Below are 7441 nucleotides of genomic sequence, written 5' to 3'. Positions count from 1 at the left end.
AGGGCCCGCCTCGGGCCTGCGGACCGGCGAGAGCGGCGATGTGGTCCAGTCCACGTGGCGAGCGGCGAGTGGGCGAGGGGCGCGGCGGACGTTGTCCGGTCCGCTCCGGACACGTCCGTCGGCGGCGGATCTAGAGTTTTTTTTTAGGGTTGGACGGGGAGAGATCCGAGATCCGAAAACGGGCGGCTATTTATAGGCATAAGTGGAGCTAGGAGAGTCCAAATGAGGTGCGGTTTTCGGCCACGCGATCATGATCGAACGCTCTAGGACATGGAGCAGAGTTTGGTGAGTTTTGGGACAAATTGGAGGGGTGTTGGGCTGCAACACACACGACGCCTTTTCGGTCCCTCGGTTAACCGTTGGAGTATCAAACGAAGTCCAAATGATACGAAACTTGACAGGCGGTCTACCGGTAGTAAACCAAGGCCGCTTGGCAAGTTTCGGTCCAATCCGGAAATATTTAATCCCCACACACGAAAGAAAGCTAGAATTACCACCGGAGGAGAACGAAGCGCCGAAATGCAAAACGGGCAACGGGGAAAATGCTCGAATGCATGAGATGAACACGTATGCAAATGCAATGCACATGATGACATGATATGAGATGCATGAAAACGAAAACAACACACGGAGACAAAACCTGAACCCGAGGAAATAAATATAACTTAACGCCGGAAACGGCAAGAGTTGAAGTACAAATTGAGAAAGTTATATCCGGGGCGTTACAATAGGATCACTAGATAGATGGAATCATGATGAACAATTTGGCATTGGTTTCATAAAAACTAAGCTCCGGTTCAAAAGTTACGATCGAACGAAGGTTTGAACTAGATTTGAAGTTGAATAAATTTGATTTGCTCAATCTCCAAAATCCACTTTTTGTTGGAAAGTATATGTCACAAGGAGTATTCTGCAAAAAGAAACACCTAAATTGGAGTTACGGATAAAAAGTTGGAGGGTTTTGAAGTTCAGGGGCTGTTCTGAAAAATCCAGGGACTAATCTATGAAACTTCTATCCGCAATTGAGTCCCTGGACACGTGTCGCAATACTAATGGATAGAAACTATTCTCTACGGAGCAAATCTAGCGAATGACCGCTAATTAGAAGAAAATGCTTTGGCCTAAAAACAAAAACAGGTCTAATCTAGACTCCAAAAGGATCTGACGATGGTAAAGTAATAACCGTTCGCTCTAACTAAAAACCATTCACTGGTTGAACCGAACAAACAAAAAAACATGAAAGAAGAGGCGAGTACACATGGGAGGTGGTGGCGCTTACAGAAGCATGGTCGTCGTCTCAGGCGGCGACTCCGGCGAGGCAGGCGAAGGTGGGGTGGGGCGGCGGGTCACGGGGCGAGGGGCGGCGTCTCCTGCGTGGCGTCGGGCGGTGCTGCGCAACGGTGTCGGGCAGGGGCCCATGGGACAGAGCTCAGAGCTTGAGCGACTCGGCCGTCAATGGTGCTGCCACTTCGGGTGGTGGTCGTGGCGCTCATGTCTGTGGTCTTCGGGGTTGGAGAGGAACACGACGGGGTCCAGCACGTCTCGGCGATGGCGATGGTAGCGTCTGCAGTGTCGAGTTCTTGCGGTGGTGACGAAGGCGAGCGGCTGGAGCGAGGCGAACTCCGGCGAGATTCGAATGGCACCGGGGAGTTGTTCCCCCACGCGTCTGCGAAGGAGAAGGAGTCAGGTAGGTGTGTAGTAGAGAGGCATGAAGAAACAGAGGAGAAAGAGGGCTTGAGTAACCTTCGGTGGCAGCGGAAACATCCTTCAGGCGACGGGGAACTCCGGCGAGATTGGATCGGGGTGGAACAAGATCGAAACCTTCCAATTTTTGCGAAAATTGGATGAGGAGGAGGAGGGGGTATTTATATGGAGTCGGTCTTGCGTGAGGGGCAACAAACGGATCGAATCAAGAAGATTTGCATCGGATATTGTTCCCATCATGAACACGAAAGAAAATGACAAAGGATGGGGATGACATGCGCGACCCGTGAGTCAGCGGTAGGGAACGAGCGAGAGGAGCGGTCGACCAAGCGCTTAGCGCTTCGGTTCGAGAGGGGGAGGCCATGGGCCTAAGGCGCTGCTGGGCCGCGGAGAGAGAGGGAGGGAGTTGGGCCTCGATGGCTTCGGCCCCCTCTTTTTTTTAAATAAAGCACAGACTTGACAAAAAAGAATCATCAGTAAATACAAAATATTATGTAGCCTATAATATATCAAAATTTTCAGAGAAAGATTTCCCACAATATGAACTATTTTCCAAGTTCAAATTAAATCCAAAAAAATTCAAAAAGTCAAACAGTGCTGCTGTTGCAATAAAACCCAATAAAAATCATTTTTAAAATACCAACTTATTTTAAAATTATTTTCTCCTAATTTTCCATTGAAGGGAATCATTTTACCCTTATTTTTGTCTATTTATTTTTAGGAGAAAAATAATTTGACTAAAAATTCAAATAACTCCAAAATGATTCTTTGAAACTTCCAACTCTCTTTCTGCAAGTTTTGAAGAAGTCATCTTATCTTTTCTCATGAAACTCATTGAGGTGCATAAAGTTTCTGATTTGAATCATTTGCAAATGAAACTTCAAATATTTTCAAAAACCCTTTTCATTTTAAATGGAAGAAGTCATGTCATCTTCACTCTAGGGTTTTGCATTTGAAAAGAATTTGAATTCATGGAGATCAGAATGCAAAGTGAAAGTTTGGGGAAGTCATTTCATTCCCTCTCATTGTACTTTCAAAAGGTTTCAAATTTCACTCAATTTCACACAATCAATCACTCACAATCAAACAAAAATCAAAGTTATTTATTTACTATAACATTCCAAAATTTAGAATTTTGGGATGTTACAATGCGTTAGCATCATCATGCACCGGCGTACACGCCCCCTTGTTGTTGAACGGGTGTGCACAAGTCGTAGTCCGTGCATCTTGATTTACATCAACACGACGCGACTGACTCGCCCGTCCATGCGGCTTACCACCCTTGTGACTGACTCGCCCGTCCACACCGGCTTACAACGCCGTGGCCGGCTCATCTGTCTGCTCCCGTGGCCGACTTGGCTATGATTGTTTTCAGCTTCACCCAGTGATCATCAACTCCGCGACAAATGATTTCTGGCCTGACACATCAGGTGAAATCCATCCAGTATATCTTTATGTTATATTTTGTTTTCTTTAAAAGAACAATTATTCTGGCTTGCCAGTTTCTCCAATGCAGGACAAGTTTGTCTACTGCAAAAGGGACTATTATATCACTGAGTTGTTGAATGACTCATACCGGTTTATATCACGGTCAAATATGGAGAATCTCAAGACAACTCCTTGAGTCGTCTTAAGACTTGGGGGCTACAATGACATGACTCGGTGGAATTGGCCAGTATTAGTGAATCAAGAACTCCGGATCATTGGAGGGAAAAAATAAACCGGCCCCGGAGACTACTGCTATATTGATGAAAATTTAAAGGCTATCAAGACAATTTCCATCTTAAACGGTGCCGAGTAATCTCAAGTTTCTTGCTCAAAGAAAGAGTTCCGGTTTATAAGTAAAGATTCCGGTTCAAATCCGATTCTAGGGGAATCTATCTCCGACAAAGTTTTGAAGTTCTCAATATCTGGTTTGAAATTCCGATTCAAAAAGAATTCATCTCTCGCAAAGTTCGAGTTCTCAGAAAAATTAAAGGTTGCCAAAGAGAACTTGCTGCCATGACGCGCAGTTCAAACATGGGTATCCTGCCTTGAGGCTCATTATATGTCACTTGGGGGCTTCCTGTTCAAACATAGGTGTATTCACCAAAGAGAACATAGCGTTACTACCCTCTTGACCGAATATGTCACTTGGGGGCTTCCTGTTCAAATATAGGTGTATTCACCAAAGAGAACATAGCGTTACTACCCTCTTGACCGAATATGTCACTTGGCGGCTTCCTATTCAAACATAGGTGTATTCACAAAAGAGAACATAGCGTTACTATCCTCTTGATTCAGGCTATCAAGCCAATATGGTAATTCAGCTATCAAGCCAATATGAAAATTTATAAGAGCACAGCTCTGGTTATCTTGGTAATTTGGCTATCAAGCCAATATGATAATTTCATAAGAGCATAGCTCTAGTTATCTTGGTAATTCGGCTATCAAGCCAATATGATAATTTCATAAGAGCACAACTCTGGTTATCTTGGTAATTCGGCTATCAAACCAATATGAAAATTTCATGAGAGCACGGCTCTGATTACCTTGATAATTCGGCTATCAAGCCAAAATGAAAATTTCATGAGAGCATAGCTCTGATTACCTTGATAATTAGGCTATCATGCCAAAATTAAAATTTCATAAGAGCACAACTCTGATTACCCTGGGATTTCTGCTATCAAGCCAGTATTATCACTTCATACGAGTATAGCTTTGACCTACTTGGAGGCTTAATGACCGGGTTACAAAGACCAAAGAGAGTCTGTTGTACAACACAGCTCAAACATAGGTATATGATGAACTGGCATCATATGATGATATTAAGTACTTGGAAGTATTGTCTTCTCAGTTTTGGGTTATCATCCTAACTACTTTGGTATGGTAAGCCGGCAGTTTAATCACATATCGCAGGTATGATATTTTGTTATGATTATATAAGGTTGTGATTAAACCGGCTCTGGCTTTTAACTTTAAGTTGGCAGTATGTTTAGGCTTGAATGGCCTTAATGCTAGTCTTTTCCATAATTGCATAAGACTATATTATGTTTGGGTTGTTACCCGCCCCAGCTTTTGACGTTAAGTCGCCAGGGAATATGTTGTTTAAACTTTGTGCAGGATTTGCAGAACTATGACTTATATAAATGATTAAGTTCAAGCTCATCATCAAAATTGATGTTTCAAAAGGGTTATCCATTCTGGATTTTCTCAAAGGCTATAAGCCGCCGGGTTTTAAAAATGCTGGCTTACAATGAATGCGCATTAAGTCGCCATTGGCCAACAACCGCCGAGTATTTAAACTCCAGTTTTACTTGTCAACCAATAAGGTATTCAAATCTTTAATAGCCAAACTTGGCTGGATTTTCATGATGATATTCAATGACTGAGGTTTTTATACCGGATTATATTATTCAAATTTTGAATAGCCAACATGGTTGGATTTTTCTTATGATTATCAATAACCAATATTATTATTGAGGTTTTCAAAGTCGCTTCAGCGTAATGGCTATTATTTTATCAATGGATATGATTTATTCTACAATGGAGGGAATAGTCCCGAGTCACTGCAGGCTTACGACCCGGCACTTGGGGGCTACATTATTCAAGTTGAGATTACATCAAATATGCAAGTCCCATGTCACTGCTAGCATGCACCATGGCACTTGGGGGCTAATAAAAAGTCATTTTTTACTTGCCTTCTTGAAGAACCGACTCATCACATCGTAATGAGCCGGCCCTTGGGGGCTGCCAATTGCTCCTATCAAAAATTCAAGGTACACAAGTTAAGTCCATTATATTGAAGGGTCCATTGCTCACTTGGTAAAGCACAAGTCTCTTAACCTTGTGGACGTGGGTTCAAGCCGTACGATATAAGATGTTATTTTCAATGAAGTATACATAAAGTCTTAGCTTAGTGTTATCATACTGAGCCGGTCCTTGGAGGCTACATGTTGCAGTTCAAATCTACATGACCATATCTACAAAGTCCCTGCTCATTATTGCATACTGACCCGGCCCTTGGGGGCTACACTGGTTGAAGTTTTTATGAGCATAAGGCAATTACAAGTCCCAGGTTGCTACAAGCATGATAACCCGGCACTTGGGGGCTACATATACATATATGGAACATTCAGTTTTGACTGGTGGCTGAGATGAACAGCCTGGATTTCTTCAAGTGGTAGTATTTATATTGAAGCAAGTCTTAAGTCATCACTTTGCTCTGCTCAAGACTTGGGGGCTACAGGTAATATAGATACAAGGGAGAAATATCTTCAAATTCTTAGTTTTGAGCAAACCAGATTGACCCGGCGTGAGCAACAATCATGACCCGGCGTCATCAATAATTATGAGCCGACGTCGGCAACAATTATAACTTGGTGCCATCAATATTTACGAACCGGCAATTTAGGTAATGATAAACCGGCAAGTTCTACATCTTCAAGCCGCCTAAAAATCAGATGAGTATTTTAAGACCAATATTTTTTGTTAAGCATTGGGAGCTGAATCAAATGAATTATTCTTCACAATATTTCTCTGAGAAGCCAATGTCAGCAAATTTATTATGAAGCTGGTCTATTGACCCAGACTTTCCAGAAGAAGGAAATGACAAGGATTTAAGGATGATTAGGTACTAGTTCAGAAAAACTTTTAAACCGGAGCACAACTTGTCAAATTTGTTCTTGTGTTTATTTTGCAGGATTAGTTTAACATGGATAAATCCAAATTAAACTGGGGGGCTAATGTCGGGGATATACCCCGTGGTATGACCCGGCCGGACTTGGCGACTCACTGGTGACCCGCCCTAACCTGGCGACTGATACGTCTCCAACGTATCTATAATTTTTGATTGCTCCATGCTATTATATTATCTATTTTGGATGTTAATGGGCTTTATTTTACACCTTTATATCATTTTTGGGACTAACCTACTAACCGGAGGCCCAGCCCAAATTGCTGTTTTTTGCCTATTTTAGAGTTTCGCCCAAAAGGAATATCAAACGGAGTCCAAACAGAATGAAACCTTCGGGAACATGATTTTCTCAACAAATGTGATCTAGGAGACTTGGAGTGGGCTTCAAGAAACAATCGAGGAGGCCACGAGGCAGGGGGCGCGCCTACCCCCCTAGGCGCACCCTCCACCCTCCGGGGCCCCTCGTTGCTCCACCGACCTACTTCTTCCTCCTATATAAGTCCATGTACCCTACAAACATCCAGGAGCACCACGAAAACCTAATTCCACCACCGCAACCTTCTGTACCCGAGAGATCCCATCTTGGGGCCTTTTACAGAGCTCCGCCGAAGGGGGCATTGATCACGAAGGGCCTCTACATCAACTCCATGGCCTCTCCGGTGATGTGTGAGTAGTTTACTTTAGACCTTCGGGTCCATAGTTATTAGCTAGATGGATTCTTCTCTCTCTTTGGATCTCAATACAAAGTTCTCCTTGATTCTCTTGGAGATCTATTCGATGTAATCTTCTTTTGCGGTGTGTTTGTCGAGATCCAATGAATTGTGGGTTTTTGATCCAGATTATCTATGAACAATATTTGATTCTTCTCTGAATTCTTTTATGTATGATTGGTTTATCTTTGCAAGTCTCTTCGAATTATCAGTTTGGTTTGGCCTACTAGCTTGATCTTTCTTGCAATGGGAGAAGTGCTTAGCTTTGGGTTCAATCTTGCGGTGCTCGATCCCAGTGACAGTAGGGGAAACGACACGTATTGTATTCTTGCCATCAAGGATAAAAAGATGG

The 7441-nt window shown here is 43.0% G+C and overlaps 1 long non-coding RNA gene across 2 annotated transcripts in view; it reads right to left on the bottom strand.

The window, feature by feature from the left end:
• The window catches only part of LOC119331782, a 5324-nt gene extending 3335 nt beyond the window's left edge, over positions 1 to 1989 (bottom strand). For both annotated transcript variants that reach the window (XR_005160646.1, XR_005160647.1), the window contains exons 1-2: positions 1744 to 1989; positions 1280 to 1666 (exon numbers count right to left, since the gene is read on the bottom strand). This is a non-coding gene — a long non-coding RNA (uncharacterized LOC119331782). The remainder of the gene's footprint in view (positions 1 to 1279; positions 1667 to 1743) is intronic.
• Positions 1990 to 7441: the final 5452 nt, after the last annotated feature.

The sequence above is a fragment of the Triticum dicoccoides genome, chromosome 7A (assembly GCF_002162155.2).
Source record: "Triticum dicoccoides isolate Atlit2015 ecotype Zavitan chromosome 7A, WEW_v2.0, whole genome shotgun sequence".
NCBI lineage: Eukaryota > Viridiplantae > Streptophyta > Magnoliopsida > Poales > Poaceae > Triticum > Triticum dicoccoides.
Note: the sequence above shows the minus strand (reverse complement) of the source record. Positions and strands in the feature narration are given on the sequence as shown.